Raw genomic sequence first — 15,287 nt, forward strand, 5'->3', positions numbered from 1 at the left:
ATAAGATCTAACATCCAAACTTTAATGGGCGGACTCTATCTTTACCCTATATTCAAAAACGTCAGATCTCGGAGATGGGTGGGGCCTTGTAAGCGAAATTTAGTTTGTTTATAATAATTCAAAAACAGATATTTTGGTATTCTAATTTAGTGGGGGTACGCCACCTCCAAAACCCGCCAAATGGAAATAATGACAATATGGGTCTCAAATGAAAGGTATTTGAGACTAGATAACGAATCTGATATATGGGCGTCCACCTCAGCCCCAAAAATACCCCCATGCCGGATATATTTACCGACCACATCAATATTAGGTTCAAATGAAAGGTATTTGGGAGTAGAGCACGAAAATGATATCCACATTGGCGCGAAATATCTGAAAGGCTTACGAATCTGATATCCAAAAGTCGGACCACGGGGGGTCCACCCCTTCCCCAAAACACCCCCCAAACAGGACTTATTTACTGACCATGGCAATATGGGGCTTAAATAAATGGTATTTGAGTATAGAATACGAATATGATATCCAGTTGTGGGACCAAGTGTTTGGGGTACCGCCCATCCCCGAGAACATGCCCCAAAGAAGACAAATTTACGACTATACCAATATGGGACTCAAATGAAAGGTCTTTGGAAGTAAAGCACGAATCTGATATCAATGTTCAGGAAAAGTGTCTATGGGGCCGCCCGCCCCCATAACACCACCCAAATAGGAAGTATTTGCTGACCATTGCAATATGAGGCTCAAATAAGTGGTATTTTACAGTAGAACACGAATCTGATATATATTTTCAAAGCCAAGTCATTGAGTGTCCGCCCCATCCCCCAAAACGCTCTCCAAACCGGTCATGTTTGTCGACTATGGATAACTGGAGCTCAAATGAATGGTATTTGGGAGTAAACCAAGAATCTGGCATCAACATTCTGGACCAACTGTCTAGGGGACGTCCCACCCCCATAACAACCCCCAAGTAGGACATATTTGCTCACCAAGACAATTTGGGTCTTCCAGACAGTGGAGCTCGATATTCATAGTTTTTAGAGCCAATACCCCAAGGGGTTAAAGTGAATGGTATTTGAGATTAGAAAACGAGTTTGATATCCAATTTTGAGGCCAATGGCAATATGGGTTTCAAATATATGAGAAAAGAGCACGTTGCTGATATATTTTCAGGGCTTAGTGTTTGGGGGACCACCCCACTCCCCAAAACATCCTCCAAACTGTAAATGCTGCACAAATTTGATATCCATATTTGAGTCGAAATATCTGAGGTGCCATCCCTCCCCTAATGAGAACATTACCCTAGGAAGAACATTACCACCAGGAAACGAGAAGGGGCAAATTCTCACACATCTATGAGTGCTTTCCGATTCAAGTTTAAACTCAATGATAAAGGACCATTTTTATAGCCGAGTACGAACAGCGCCCCGCAGCGCCACACCTGTTTGGGGAAACTTTTTTAAATGACCATGCATGGCATTGTACCTCGCAAATGTCGCCAACAATAAGAGGGGATAAACACCTCTTTGTCCGATATTCTCGCCAGGATTCGAACCCGTTCAGTGTCATAGGCTACAATGGCAAGAATTCGATATCCGCACTCAGGGCGAAGTGTCCCCACCCTTAAAATATATTAGAGAGTTAAGAAGGCGCAGCGGAGCGGGCCCGGCTCGGCTAGTATAGTATAAATGCAAACCCTTCTAAAGTTTCATAAGAACAACCCATTAGATGAAGTCAAAAGTCGGCCTGCCCTATTCAGTTTCTGTGACAACATTGATTCAGCGAGTTGAAGAAGGTATAGCTCTAACGAAATATTATCTAATAAATAAATATAAAATTTTCTGATGGAACGAAATTTGAAATAATTGATTAAATTTTTACTTCAGGCACAATATCGATCGAATTTGAATTTTATTTTAAAACAAAATTTTGAAGAAGAAATAGTCTAGTTAACTTTTGACGAAATTTTTATAAGAAAAATTTCTCAATCGAAAAAAATCACAAAAAATTTTTTCAGGGAAAAATTTTTGACTATAATTTCTTTAAAGACAGTTTTAAGTCTTTAAAGTTCAAACACTAGTTAAAATATTCTCTTTAAGGCAAATTTACAAGACAGAAAAAACAGACATTTTATTATTAGTAGTTGAGGTTACAAACAAACCAAGAGACAAGAATCCGATTTATCAAAAAACCCTACAAGTACCAATTTTTTGGAAAACCGATTACCATATTCCGCCCAAAATACAAAATTTTGGTTTCAAATCCGAACTGATTACCCTAGTAAATACTCAACTGTAAATATGAGCAAAAATCCTGATGGTTTTCTATAAACCAACTTTGGAAAAAAATTCTTCCCGCATGTGCTCATAAAAACTAAACACCTGGAAATCGGGACAAACTTCTCCCGTCTTGGTAGCCATTTCCTAAAAATAAACTCAACCATAGGCAACACTTGATGGCCCTCCTATCTTTTGCTTTTCGTTTGCTGGAAGTATTCTCTCCGTGTTTGCTAGCTACTCATAAAGAAACACACGGAAGCAGAAACTAAAACTGGTATTTGCGAAAGTAATTTTTTGGGAAATGTAAACTTTTTCCTTCACGATGAAACTGTGGTATGTTAGTAGGTGTTAATGAAATTTCTACACCTAAGGCGACGAAAACAATGAAAAGTGGAAAGTAAGTAATTCGACAGAAAACCAATCCAGGTATTGATGTACATGCATGTGCGTTTGGTTGTGGATGAAATTTAATTGAAGTTGTATTTACTATGAGTGAACAATCATGGGCCTTTCAACATCCAAATCAACATCATGGGCCAAAAAGAAATAATCTATGTCTAATTCTACCAAATAATAAATTTCCCATTAACATTCCATTAAGGAGTAGGGAATACTTCTCTTCTCTGATATCAAGGAGAACCGACACATATCGCATGTGTCCAAGGGCACCAAAATAATACTCTTGACCCTTTTTTAAATTCACACCCTGGAAAGTATGAAGTTAATACCCTTGCACCTCTTGGTAAATCCGATCAATGCATCTTTTTCGTATTCTGCTCTTCGTACTGCTTCCTCCCCAGTCCCGAAACGGTCAATATTTTAATACGAAAAAGCACGTTATTCTGAGCCCAATGGATTCTTTCAGCATTTTAATTGGAAACTATGTTTTCTAGATGACGATATAAATGCTACTGCTGGAATGATTGAGAAGATAAATTTAAATGGAATGAGGACATTTATTGCAGTTAAGACTATAACGGCTAAATCAGACGACAAAAGTTGGTTTAACTAGATATGCAGAGATGCTGTCAGAACGAAAGAAATGGCATTCAGCAACTAGCGATTGGATAAAAATGCCAATACTGAACTGCTGCGAAAGCAGGCAAGTTCTTCGTGTGCCAATGTGCTTAGGCGCGAGAAATTTCTTTACGAACAGCGTCTGCGTTCTAAGGTTCTTGCTTCTACTCGAGGAAGTAATAGCTTTTGGTCGGTCGTGAAAAGAGTAAAGGGTAGTTCTTCATCTATTCCAACTCTTGTTAAGAATGTTCAAACGTTCACTGACCCGGATGATAAGGCTAACCTGTTGGCTGATATATTTTCTGGGAACTCTTTCCTGCTGGATAGCAATCAACCACTCCCCTCAATCGAAAATATATTTGGCGTCATGCCCCAAATATTTTTTCGAATTCGTGGAGTTAAAAGGGTTCTCAAGAATCCGGACATAAATAAATCCCCGGGCGCGGATGGCGTATCATCACTTGTCTTACGCAATCGTTCTTCAACGCTCGCTCGTTCATTACGCAACCTTTTCCACCTTGCCTACCATACGGGAGTCTTCCCAGCGCGTAGGAAGGTTGCGAACGTTCAGCCAATACTCAAGAAGGGGAGGCAAACAACCCTGCGAATTATCAATTGCGATATGCTTCGCTCTCATCAAGCTCATGGAGAGCATAGTTAATCACCATTTTGTGAGGTATTTAGAGTCTAATGGCTTTCTTAGCGATCAACAATATGGGTTCCGTAGAAATCGCTCTACGGGCGACCTCATGGCACTTCTGTCGGAACGTTTGAGTTGCTCAATCCATTAGTTTGGTGAGAGTAAAGTTGTGGCTCTAGATATCTCCAAGGCATTTGATAGGGTCTGGCACGGTGCACTACTATTAAAGATTGTCGCATTTGGTGTCGATAATGGCTTTGTTCGATTTATTTCGAACTTTCTCAGAGATCGCACTATTCGAGTCGTTATAGATGGGTTCTCATCCAATGAGCATAAATCGAACGCAGGTGTACCAGGGCTCTGTTCTTTCTCTTTCTCCTTCTCGTTTTCTTATTTTCATCAACGATCTGTTGGGTCAGACATTGAATCCGATCTACTCATTTGCGGATGACAGTAATCTCTGTCATTCGTACTCATTCGACCATAGGTCGAGTCTTTGAGAGATTGAGGACAAGAGGCGAGTTATGGACGATACACTCTGCCAGGATTTGCTGGCCATTTTTGAGTGGAGTCGAATAAACCGAGTAGATTTTAATGTACGGAAGACTCAGTGCTGCTTATTGTCACACAAACGATTCGCTAACCCATTACAATCATCTTTGTCTATCAACGGTGTAGATGTTGAGTAATCAGAAGCTCTTGATGTTCTGGGCATGAAAATACAAAGTGATGTCCGTTGGGCTAAACATTTGAAGTGTCGAAAGAAGCATTCAAGTGTTTATGCTTTCTTAAACGGTGTAAGAATTACTTCACTCCGTCTGATCTTCTTAACATCTACACCACTTTCGTAAGGCCGACAATGGAGTACAACTCATATGTATGGGCTGGAGCATCAAAATCATATCTGAAGCTACTGGACCGTGTACAGAGGAGAGCGATGGCTTTGATTGGACACAGGCGATTGACTCCTTTACATCGCAATTCGCTTACACTCACGTCTTTCTATTTCTTTTTTTTTTCTGCGGAATAGGTGTTTCTTCTCCCTCCTTTTCTCTCGATATCTTTCCTTCATCTGGCGCGTTAATACTGATTGCAGGGTTGCTCTCTATACCGCATTGTTGGCTTCAGAAGCATCTCGACATTCTTGGTCATACCATGGATTTCTTGGGGGAGGTTTCCGGTACCCAAGTACGGATTTCGCGGCATTTTCCATGGAGTGGGCAATGGCTTGCCACGGCGCTATTATATCATCGGGACAAGGAGCCAGATTGCCAGTCAAGTTGTTGCATACGAATTACCAGAGTATCGCCTCTGGTTTAAGCAGTTCAGCCAGCAATACATTGGCTCCTGCTGCCTCATTGTATTACAGCTGGTTTACTGCTACATAGACCTCTTTCGTTACCAGTTTTCCCCTCTTTGTCTCTGCAGGAGGATGTGCCTGTACCAAAGCCATCTTCTTCTCGCGATTATTCTCCTTCGCATGGCGCGTTGCTATTGGCTGTAATGTTGCCCTCTATGCCGCATTCTTGTCTTCAGTAGTTCTCTGACACTCCTGATCACCCATGCCCCGACGAAAGACAAGGACGAACAGACCAAGAAAATTTCCACAGAAATTTTCCAAATAGATTATAACCGATGTTTCGCCCATGATATTAAACTCGTTCTGGGAGATTTTAATGCAAAAATAAGGAAGGAAAATCTTTTTGAAAAATTTCGGAAAGTTTAGCCCACATGAAGATACTTCCGGTAATGGATAAGGTTAGTAAAATTCGGCGCGGCAAAGAACTTGGTAGTTAACAGCAGCAGTTTCCAGCAATGAAGGTTTCACACAGCCAAATGGCTTTCAACCGATCAAAACACGAGAAACCAAATAAATGTTGTAATAGATGGAAAGAATTCAACCAGCGCACAGTGGGAGAAAATCTGAGAATGGGGCTGCAAAATCTTCGATTTAATCCGATTCTGTAGAGCCTCTCCTAATATATCGGCCAGTGCATATACTGCACCCTATTCATAAAAAGTTCTGACATTCCAGGTCCAGATACGGAAGTCATGGCCCTTAAAACCCCAACTTTTGGAAATCGAACCAAATATGAAGATTTGATAGCCCGAATAATTTTTCGAAAAAGCCAAGGTGACCAATTTTAGGACCTGGCCAAGGGGCGCCCGGGCCACTAAGGGCCTTGAAATTTCGCGCTTCATTTTTTCAATTGCATCTCACTCTGCGACTTCTTGTGGTCACTTTGTTCATTGAAGAGTTTCTCGTTTAATTTGTTTTCACAAGTAGTTCTGGGACTTTTTCTCCACACATTGGCCATACGTTCCGTGACTTCAGAATGTTTCTTATCATAATACTAGGTGTGGAGTATGTGATCTACCACGGAGCTTTAGAATATTTTCATGGAGCTTCAGAATTTCATCTAGTCTTCCTTAGACAAACCAGTTCTGTGGACCATCATGGCAGTTGTTTTTTGTCCCTTGGTTTGGTTCCGGACATGTAGACTAAAGCGAGTTCTTCAGGACATTCTTGATCTGCTTGACCATCATATCAATGTCTTTTACATTTTACAATTACTACTCAGGTCTACACGGAATATCGCTATAGAATTAGAGACGATACTTATCCCAATCGGACTTGCTTTTGGGGAAGACTCTTTTCTAGTGCCTTCATCAAGGCTGAAGCTAATGTCTCTCCGGACTCTTTCTGGTAGTAAAGGCGGTGTATTTCTTAACCTCAGTTCACTGAATTTTGTTACAGAAAGTTTTCTCGAAACATTTTGCCAAATACCGTTCAAATTCGTCCTTATTTGGAAATTATTATCGCTTTTGGATTCTTTTGACGTGTATACAGCATTAGTCAAATATTTCAATTGGATACAAATATATACGGGCTGGTGGGTATCCAAAGTCTGGGCCCGTGACACAAGTATCAACCTTCGTACTGACTATTAGTTTATTCCATTTTAATTAATAAAAACAAAACTTTAAGAAATTAAACTAAAAAATCGTTATCCCCCTGTTATTTGATAACTTTTCATTGGCAACAACAACAAAAAGTTAACCAGAAGCTTTCTTGTTGCTCTTTTGCCTATATCATGACAGTCTTGCTGCAAAACCATGAAGAGTACAAATATTTAATCTGAAGTGTAACTTAATACTCCAGTGCTGTTCTTCTCTATGTCTGGCATTTGATTGTTTTATCTTCAGGTGAGTTGAACACTGGCGAACAAAAGGGAAGTGCGGAGCTATGCATTTAAGTATATTCAATGGCTTTGCTCTGCACTTAAATATATGGCTGAAAGAAAAGTTAATGACTTAAAACATGGCATTCACACACATACCGTTGCCAAAACAAAAGGTTTCGGATACAGAAAAAAAACGCACCCAAGTGCAAACAGCGTGCAATGCCTAATACAGGGAGTGAAGCATAAGGCATCTTTAAAAAGGATGCTGCAAGTCAAAGGATTCTCTACGCCTTAGTATCCTACTTCTGCAATGGATGTAAGCGCTACACTACAGTGAAACCAGAGAGCACACAACAATCAGTTGAAGAATGATTCTAGGGCCAATGATGAGTTGTCTTAGGGATAATGCGACTTAACAGAAGTCAAGCAGAGCACAGTGTTACGTAATGTTTATGAAGAAATATTTGGAATAAAACCGTAAAATATTAAAAATTTCGGTTATATAAAAGTCAAAGTGTGTTTGTCAGTCTGTCGGTCTGTTTGGAAGGCGAGGATTCTCCCCATAAAACACAGCGCCTATAATGAAAAGAGGGCCAATCGGAAAAATATGGGATTCACATGAAAGGTGTTTTAGAGTAGAATACGTCGGTCAGTTCCCAGGGAATTCGTGCCGCTCCAAAAATCCACTTCACAAATCCCCGCAAACGGACATGAAAACCATTGCATTGCAATATTGATCTGAGGAATAACAAGGTATATATATTCTTGTTCGTCCTGATATTCTCAGAAGATAACGCCCACTCCGTCCAACTGTCGAAAGCATGCTACCTTTCGAAGGAATAAAGCTAAGCGCTTGAAATTTTGCATAAATACTTCCTATTAGTGTAAATCGGTAGGGACTTTAAATGGTCCATAGCGGTCGATGTTTTAGTTGTGCAATTACTATCTGATTTGTCTGAAATTTTGAACAAGGCGATTTGTTATAACTTCAAATAACTGTGCTAAGAAAGGTCCGAATCGGTTCATAACCTGATACAACACCCATATAAAACGATCGCGGATCTTGGCTTCTTGACCCGCTAGAGGGCGCAATTAGTTTACGATTTGGCTGCACGAAGTATTTGGTTTGGACTTCCACAACTGTGCCAAGTATGCTCCAAATCAGTTCATATCTTGATATAGCTCCCATATACACCAATCTCCTGATCATACTTTTTGAGCCTGTAGAGGGCGCTATTCATATCCGATATGGCTGAAATTTATAACAATAACTTCTACTTTGATTTTTAATATCCAAACCAAGTATGGCCCCAATTAGTTCATTTCGTATAGATCCAATAGCATAGCAATTCTTATGCTTTTTATACCCACCACTGTAGGATAGGCGGTTTTACCCAATTTAGCTGAAATTTGCAACAGTGGGTTATTTTAAGCCTCCCGACATCGGACAAAATATGGTTTAGATCGGACTATATTTAGATAAAGCTGCCATATAGACCGATCTCCTGATAAAGGGTCTGAAGCCCATAAAAGCTTTATTTATTACCCGATATCGCTGAAATTTAAAACAGTGGGTTATCTTAAGCCTCCCCGGAAATAGGGCTAGTAGCCGTTGAGTGAAGCGGACGTGTTTTTATTTCGCTCCTCAAAGAAAAAAAATAAATATATATATAAGTATCTCGGAATAGGTACTAAATATTACGAAAAACTTTTGGACTTCAAAGACTCAACATCTGCGATGGTGGCGTCAGACCGCAGCGTGTTGTCCTCCCCTCCTATAGGTGTGGGTGCCTTGGCACCTGTAGTCGAGAGTAATGCTTCAAGCGCAAAACTAGTCGTCAGACTAATAAATGAGGAAGAGACGGATAAACCAGAGGGATGCACAGTTCGTTCCCAGCCTTTCTGACTCGGATTCAGACAGCGACTGTGCCAATGAGACGGCCATCGCATCCGAATCGAGAGATGAGGGCATAGGGATGACAGCAGAAGTGAGCGATGGCTTTGCTAAGCTCACAAGAAGACCGGGAAAGCGATCCGGTGCACGACGAAGGAGACGGAGGAGTACGTACCGGCAGCGTAATCGGCAAAAGTACAGGATGCTGGAAGGGATACAACTGACATTCCAAGCACTTCTACGGAAGCTGGAAAAAGAATCAGATCTCCCGAAGAGTATAACACTGCTAAAATACTGAAGAAGAAAAAGAGCTCCCCGCTTTCAAGTACTCTGGGAAAACCAAGCCAGCCATCTCGCAATGGAGACTCCAGACAGTATCATGCGGAGGTGGACAAAGTTGGAACAGGAACAAAGGAAGCGCGCATGGCCCCTGAGTCTTCATGGAGGACTGTGACTTCCAAAAGGCCACAGCCATCGCGGAAGGCGAAGATGGTCGCTGAGAGTGGTAAGAAGCCGCCCTCTTACGCCAGAGTGGCAAGGAGCACAACAGAGTTGAGCTGACTTATGCAGTCATCAATATCGGCTGTGCATCCGGTAGGATTTCACCAGATCATCGGTCCCAAGTGGAGGATCTGGTTAACGATCGGATTTTTAAACATGTGTGAAACTCTGTAGAGGGTCCGTCCACCCATACAAATGATGAGCTGCGAGTAAATTTGCGACGGAACACATTTGGGATTCTTGGGGAAGCAAAACCAAGGCTTGGTCGCAGAGAAGTGGGAGGTCTTCCACAGGGAGGAGAAGGAGGAAGGAACTCTCTTTGTGGTTGGCATTGATCGAGTCTCCGTGACCAGTTTGGCTAAGACTAAAGGCATGGCGCACTACGGGAGCAAAGGTGTCTTTTTCAAGATTGGGAAGACTAGGATAGGCAGACATTTTTATTCTGCGACACCAGGCCGTGCAGTGGCAGGTGACTCAGCACCGCCCAACAAACAGGGGCCCGACAACGAGACAATCACGGCATCTCTCTATATAGGAAAGACTGGGAAAAGCAATGATCCTAATGCTAAAATATCAGGCAGTGCAGTGGCGAGAGACCCAACACAGCCTAATAAAAGCTTTATTAAACGAAATCGGGTAGATTTCGTTGAAATTTGAAACAGTGAGTAGGTTAAGATCTCCCAACATCCGACCTAAATATGGTTTTGATCGGACTATATTTAGATATAGCTGCCATATAGATCGATTTGCCGGTAGGGGGTCTGAAGCCAATAAAAGCTTTATTTATTACCCGATTTTGCTGAAATTTGAATCAGTGAGTTTTTCTGAGCCTTTGGATATCCAACCTTTATATGGTTCAGATCGGTTCATAATTGGATATATCTGCCAAAAAGACCAATATTTCGTTCTACAAAATTGAATAGTGACATATATATTAGACCACTCAATGTCCGTGCCGAATTTGGGTCCTTAAGTTATCCAATTTTCATCGGATTGTGACGAAATGGGGTTTACATATATACCCAAGGTGGTGGGTATCCAAAGTTCGGCCCGGCTGAACTTAATGCCTTTTTACTTGTTTTTTGTTTGCCTATAGAGAGCTATCGGGCAAAGAAATTGAAAAATGTGATCCATGGTAGAGGGTACATATGAATAGAACTTGGCTGAATTTAGCACACTTTTACTCGTTTGTCACTCGATTCGATCGCTAATTCATTGAAAACATCTGATTTTATAAACGGAAAACAGCTGCTTTTAGTGAAACTAGTGACAAAAAGAAAAAAGTTTGCTTACTAGGTCCCGATATCAGACTGCAAACAATTAAGGATGGCCAAAACAGGCCTTTGCAGGTTAAGTCGTCGAAATTAATTTTGCTGAAATTTTAAATGAAGAATTTGGACCAAAATCGGTACATATTGTGAGAGCCATAAAATATTTCTAGAAATGCAAAACTATGTGAAGATCGGTTAATGAAAGCATTTTAAAGGCCCTTTATATCAGAGTTATATCTAAATATCCGATATATATATGAACCGATTTCCATGCAAGTCTTCAGTTATTTGAAAAGAAGTGAAATCATGAAATAAACCTTCGTTCTTCGTAAAAAAATCTAACGAATAAACATAAATGGGTGCCACATCTAACTCTGAACTAATTTTGCCGAAAATCCCTACACATTGTGGTAGTCGTAGAAGAAAGCTTTGTGCAAAATTTTGAGAAGAGTGGTTAATAAATATTAAATTAAGGCTCTAAAGGTCATAATCGGGCAATACATTTATAAGGTTGCCATATCTAAATATGAGCAGATTTCGATGACATTCACCAGAGTCGTAAGGGAACCTGAACCGATTTTTTCTTAAAAAGATATCTGAGCTAAATTTGAAGACGTTCGGATATAAATTGCAAACTGTACTTTGTACACAAATTTATATGGACAGCCAGACGGCCATAGCTAAATTGAATCAGAAAGTGAATTCAACGAATCTATGTCTCTTCTTTCTGGGAGTTACTAACAAATCTACTTAGTTGTAATAACTCCGTACTCCAGTAGTGGCGCAGGGTATTAAACATAAGAAATGAAACAACATTGATGCAAGAATAACAAATGACCCTGAAAGTTTTGAAGCTCTAAACAGCAGCTCCTTTTAACCATTTGCAGATTCAGTTAAAGCGAGGCGTAACGTAAGGTAAACGCTGCATAGATGCAATATGCTTTTTACTAATTAGGTGGCAACAAATGACAGATGCCCCGTACTGTTCTACTCACACACTCTTTGGTACATAGTAAGTAAAATAGAAGCAGAAGAGTTTTAATGATGCATTAGCTAAAGTCAGTGCCTGTGTCTATGTGTGAGAAAGATAAGACCTACCACTGTTAAGGACCTACCATTTTTTCGTGCATCGCTACACAATGTTGGCATGATTAAGTTGAAAGGCTTAATTGCTTGCCCAACACATATACATTCCATCGCTCATTCTGCAGCTTTTTGATCCTGTGCATCCTTGACGTACTTAGGCATGGCCCATCCATGCGATGAGTATTTGTTTAGTTTAAGAGACTGTAAATCCTTTAGACATACACGAGAGTAACTCACAGACAGACATGGTTTTCTACTCATGCCTATGACAATCGAGTTCCTGTTTTCTTTCGTGTTCATTCCCATTGTGTCCCCAACCATCGTGGAGTTCTTGTTATTCAGGCATATCCTAGGAATGCGCGTTCAAAACATATGCCGAGGTTAAACCGAAGTAACAGCCACATCAACAATGGCAAAATTAGCAGCAACAGCAGAAGCCACAGGAACCGAACAACTTGTCGTGCAGCGTTAGCAGCATCAACTTTGGATGTGGCTCAGTCACACGGTCCCATGTGTATTTTAGGCTTAAGCATATCCCCTATTTTGTGACAGAATAAGAAGGGAAACCGGAACCGTAGTCTTGCAAGACAAGCGACAAATAGGAAATTTATGGCCGTTTAAGACCACTGAAATTATGCCATACATCAATTCAAAGATGCGCTGTTGTATGCCCGGCATTATCATGCCAAGATAAATGTCTCCCCTCATAACATTGGCTCTGACGACAGGATAATTCAGTGCATAGGCCATTATGCTCCAAAACGCAACTTACTCTGTCGTATTCCACAGATTATATGAGCAGTGAACTCACACTTATTTAGCTAGATTTTAAAGGAGTTAGTGTTGAAAATAATTTAACTTAAAACTTGGAGACCAAACAAAATGTTAATAGTTAATGGTATCTCTTTTAAGATAGTTAACGGCATCTGTTTTACTCAACCAAAGGATAATGGATAAGAATTGCTATGATATTGGAACTATATCTGGTTATGGACCCATTCGTACCATACTTGATTTGGATGTTGAAGACCTTTGTTGTAGTAATTGTTAAAAATCTCAGCCAAATCGGTTGAGAATTGTGCCCTATAGGGGACCAAGAAATAAAATCGGGAGATCGGTTTGTATGGGAGCTATATTAGTTTATGGACTGAATAAGAACATGTTTGGCACGTTTGGTTAAGGTAAAGGGAAAAGTCGTGTAAAATTTCAGCCAAACCAGACAACAAGTGCGACCTCTAGGGGTTCAAGAAGTTCAATCCTTTCGATTGGGAGCTTTATTGGGATTTAGGTCAGTGTTGGGCACATGTGCTAGTATGCGCAATTCTCAGCCACTTGGCTTATATTCCTGTGCAGTGTGTGTGTATTTGCTCGCCACTGGTTTAGACCGATTCAGGCCATACTTAGTACGTATGTGTATTGGAGGCAGGGACGTAGTCAGGGTGGGGGCTCGAGGATCGTGCCCTCCAAAATGATTTTGTCTATAGAAAAGATTAAAATAAAACTTATTCAAAACAAAATATTTCAGTAACATTTTCTAAAATGTCAAAATTTCACATTTCACATTTTGCTGACTTAAAATTCTAATTATCGAAAATAAATATTCCAAGGAAAACTTTCCATTCCATATAAAGTAAAAGAAGGCGCAGCGGAGCGGGCCCGATCCAGCTGGTCACTCATAAAAATGAAAATCGAACCTCAAATGCCTTCATAAATTGCAAATACGTAGCAGTTCTCGGTTCTCAGTTGTAAAAAAATCGAATATCTCCGAAACAAGACGTGATATTGTTGACCCCAAACGGACTGTGTAGGGATTTTTGAGCACTATCCAGCAAAACAAAAAAAATGGTAATAGGGCGACAAACAAAACTTTTTGAAATACCGAGGAGACTAACCTAGGCTGGGCACCTCAGCTCTAACCAATCCAAATTTCAAAGAGAAATCTCTCACGGTTCATATTAAAAAAAAAATCAATTTTCTCCTCCCTTTAGTCCTTCGAATGTTAGCGTTCTTTCGACAGACAGACGACGGACGGACGGACGGACAGACGAACGAACATGGCTAGATCGACTTAAGATGACATGACGATCAAGAATATATTGGGTTGTCCAAAAAGTAATTGCGGATTTTTCATATAGTCGGCGTTGACAAATTTTTTCACAGCTTGTGACTCTGTAATTGCATTCTTTCTTCTGTCAGTTATCAGCTGTTACTTTTAGCTTGCTTTAGAAAAAAGTGTAAAAAAAGTATATTTGATTAAAGTTCATTCTAAGTCTTATTAAAAATGCATTTACTTTCTTCTAAAAAAATCCGCAATTACTTTTTGGGCAACCCAATATATACTTCATGGGGTCTTAGACGCATATTTCGAGGTGTTACAAACAAAATGACGAAATTAGTAGATGGTGGAGGGTCAAAAACATGCGGATTCAATTGATTTTTCAACTGAAAATTTCCAAAATGTCAATACCGATCTTAATTAAAAAGATTCGGATTCAATTAAAAATATGATTGACTCAATTAATTTGTTAATTGAAAACATTTCTATTTTCAATAAAATTTTTGATTGACAAAAATTTCGTGATATTTTTTTCTGTGTAGCTCGCATATAAACTGACTTCCTGATTTGACATCTTGAGCCACTAGAAGCCGCAATTTTTTTCGATTGGGCCGATATAGCATTATGTTATGATTATCATCAATACTGCCAGATTTAGTCATAAGCGAAGCCAGTCCAGCTTTCCAGAGGGCTAAAACCCTTTAAATAGCAATAAGATAAGCATATTTTATCAAAAGCAATGAATTTTTTTTTAAATTCTGGGGGGGGGGAGGTGTGTAGCCAAAACTTTTCTGGAGGGTGCTTAGCCCACCCCAGAGGCTTTTCTACGTTTATGGGTATAGCCCAACTCGATGTTTAATCTGATAAAGTTCACATATAAATCTATCTCCCGAGAGCAGATCTCCCAATAAGCCTTTTATGGGCCTGGAAGCTTTAAGGGTACGGAAAGTAAAATTTTAGGTTAATTTTGTGTAACTTTTTGGCAAAGTCCATGGTGGTGGGAACCCAAGATTCAACTCGGCTGAACTTAGAACGCATTTACTTGTTTTTTATTACTGCGCTCAATTAATTAAAGAAAAATTGTAAATATTTTCGAAATAAAAATATTTTATTTGCTAAGTCTCAATGTTTTAACAACAAAAAAATTATTTTCTTAATATTTGGTTACCATTTTGCCAAGAAAAGTGGATTTAATGACTTTGACATCAAATCGTACCTGACTTCGAGACATTCATTAAAAAACCTCATACAAAATTTTGTTATGATAGTGCAAAATTGTGACTACTACAGCCATAAAAGGTCTCATCGAATGAGATATATATATGGGAGTTATATCTAAATCTGAACTGATTTTGATA

General features: G+C 39.8%; 1 protein-coding gene across 1 annotated transcript in view; it reads right to left on the reverse strand.

Moving 5' to 3' along the window:
* The window catches only part of LOC131998148 (matrix metalloproteinase-2-like), a 529,615-nt gene that overhangs the window by 117,392 nt on the left and 396,936 nt on the right, over positions 1–15,287 (reverse strand). The window lies entirely within an intron of this gene.

This window comes from Stomoxys calcitrans, chromosome 5 (genome assembly GCF_963082655.1).
Source record: "Stomoxys calcitrans chromosome 5, idStoCalc2.1, whole genome shotgun sequence".
Lineage (NCBI taxonomy): Eukaryota > Metazoa > Arthropoda > Insecta > Diptera > Muscidae > Stomoxys > Stomoxys calcitrans.